The sequence below is a fragment of the Triticum dicoccoides genome, chromosome 2B, assembly GCF_002162155.2.
Source record: "Triticum dicoccoides isolate Atlit2015 ecotype Zavitan chromosome 2B, WEW_v2.0, whole genome shotgun sequence".
NCBI classification, from domain to species: Eukaryota; Viridiplantae; Streptophyta; class Magnoliopsida; order Poales; family Poaceae; genus Triticum; species Triticum dicoccoides.
This window is the reverse complement of record NC_041383.1, coordinates 787,453,491-787,456,379: the sequence shown is the minus strand read 5'-3', so window position 1 is coordinate 787,456,379 and position 2,889 is coordinate 787,453,491.

Below are 2,889 nucleotides of genomic sequence, written 5' to 3'. Positions count from 1 at the left end.
CTGATAGTATATACCTGGCAAGCTGCAGGAAGAATGTGTACCTGGGCCATCATCGATTTCTTCCGACCAACCATCAATGTCGAAAGAAAGGCAAGCATTTCAAAGGCGAGGCAGATCACCGGAAGAAGCCCGCCATGCGTACCGGTGATCACGTACTTGCTATGGTCAATGATTTACACGTAATCTTTGGAAAGGGTCCCGGCGGACTAGCTTTTCCGAGTGACGCTGGGGGACACGCACCCATGTGGAAGAAGAAATCTATATTTTGGGACCTACCCTACTGGAAAGACCTAGAGGTCCGCTCTTCGATCGACGTGATGCACGTGACGAAGAACCTTTGCGTGAACCTGCTAGGCTTCTTGGGCGTGTATGGGAAGACAAAAGATACAGCTGAGGCACGGGAGGACCTGCAACGTTTGCACAAAAAAGACGACATGCCTCCAAAGCAGTATGAAGGTCCTACCGGCTATGCTCTTACCAAAGAAGAGAAGGAAATCTTCTTTAAATGCCTGCTTAGTATGAAGGTCCCGACTGGCTTCTCGTCGAATATAAAAGGAATAATAAATATGGCAGAGAAAAAGTTTCAGAACCTAAAGTCTCATGACTGCCACGTGATTATGACGCAACTGCTTCCGGTTGCATTGAGGGGGCTTCTACCGGAAAATGTCCGATTAGCCATTGTGAAGCTATGTGCATTCCTCAATGCAATATCTCAGAAGGTGATCGATCCAGAAATCATACCAAGGCTAAGGAGTGATGTGGTGCAATGTCTTGTCAGTTTCGAGCTGGTGTTCCCACCATCCTTCTTCAATATCATGACGCACGTCCTAGTTCATCTAGTTGACGAGATTGTCATTCTGGGCCCCGTATTTCTACACAATATGTACCCCTTTGAGAGGTTCATTGGAGTCCTAAAGAAATATGTCTGTAACCGCGCTAGGCCAGAAGGAAGCATCTCCATGGGCCATCAAACAGAGGATGTCATCGGGTTTTGTGTTGACTTCATTCCTGGCCTTAAGAAGATAGGTCTCCCTAAATCGCGGTATGAGGGGAGACTGGCTGGAAAAGGCACGCTTGGAAGGGACTCAATAATATGCAGGGACGGATATTCTTGGTCTCAAGCACACTACACAGTTCTACAGAACTCTACCTTGGTGACCCCGTATGTCGATGAACACAAGAACAGTCTGCGCTCCAAACACCCGGAGCAGTGCGACGACTGGATTACATGTGAACACATCAGGACTTTCAGCAGTTGGTTGGAAGCACGTATCAGAGGTGACAACACTGTTTGTGATGAGTTATACTTGTTATCCAGGGGACCATCTTTGACTGTATTGATTTGGAAAGGATACGAGATAAATGGGAATACATTTTACACGATAGACCAAGATCAAAAGAGCACCAACCAAAATAGCGGTGTCCGCTTTGATGCAACAACCGAGAGGGGAAATGACACATATTATGGTTACATAGTGGACATATGGGAACTTGACTACGGACATGATTTTAAGGTCCCTTTGTTTAAGTGCAAATGGGTCAATGTGTCAGGAGGCGGGGTACAGGTAGACCCGCAGTACGAAATGACAACAGTGGATCTGAAAAATCTTGGGTACACTGACGAACCGTTCGTCCTAGCCAATGATGTGGCACAGGTTATCTATGTGAAGGACATGTCTACCAGACCGAGAAAGAGAAAAGATAAGGAAGCGAATACATCATACGATGAGCCAAAGCGCCACATAGTTCTTTCAGGAAAAAGGGACATCGTGGGAGTGGAGGACAAGACAAACATGTCTGAAGATTATGAAAAGTTTCATGAAATTCCTCCCTTTAAAGTCAAGGCTGACCCCAGCATCCTGATAAACGATGAAGATTATCCATGGTTACGGCGCAATAAGCAAATGACACAAGCGAAGAAAAAGTGAAGACTTTCTCCCGCAACTATTATGATGATACCATGCCAACTTTGTAACTGACGAGTATGATACCATTGTCCGTTTTGTACATGCACATGCTATGTGTGGGTCAATTTACGATACCATGCCAACTTTCAACTTTTTCAGAGTTTATTTGAAATGCTTTAATGTCTTATGGTTCGGCCCTCGTAATAATTAAAAATAGTAACAATAAGTATTTTGTTGTAAGTAGAAACAAAATAAAATAAATAAAGCAAGAAAGAAAACAAAAAAACAAAAAAAGTGGAAAGTTTATAATTTTCCTAAAACTAAAAGCAAAAAGAATTAAAAATAAAGCAAAAAACAAAAGAAAATAAATAATGCACAAAACAAAAAAAATGGAAAAAAATAAAAATAGCAACAATAAGTAAAGAAAACAAAAAAACAAAAAAATGCCCCCCACTAGGCCCCCACGGCCTGAATACGACTTGAAACCCTACTATGGGCCAGGATTCAGGCCCGCAGTAGGCTCAGAAGGCCCATCAGGCAAAGCATTCGCAAGTAGGCCCATAAGCCTGCAGTAGAGAGGAGTTCGAGAGGGGTGCGGCAGTGGGGCTTATAAACCACTGCGCGCCCCTCTCAACTAGCGAGGTGGGACTAAACTTTGGCCCCGATGCGGGCAGCACAGGGGCCTTTGGTCCCGGTTGGTGGCACCAACCGGGACTATAGGGGGGGGCATTGGTCCCGGTTGGTGCCACCAACCGGACTAAAGGCCGCAGCTTCCCGCCCTTTGGGCTGCCGAAAAAGAGGCCTTTGGTCCCGGTTGGTGGCACCAACCGGGACTAAAGGGTGCATTAGTCCCAGTTTGTTCCACCAACCGGGACCAATGCTCCTTGTATATAAGTAGCACTTCGCAGTTTTGCAGAGTTCATCGCCACCAGTTGCCCCCCGACGACGCCGAGCACATCGACGCCGCCAGGCTGCCCCGACG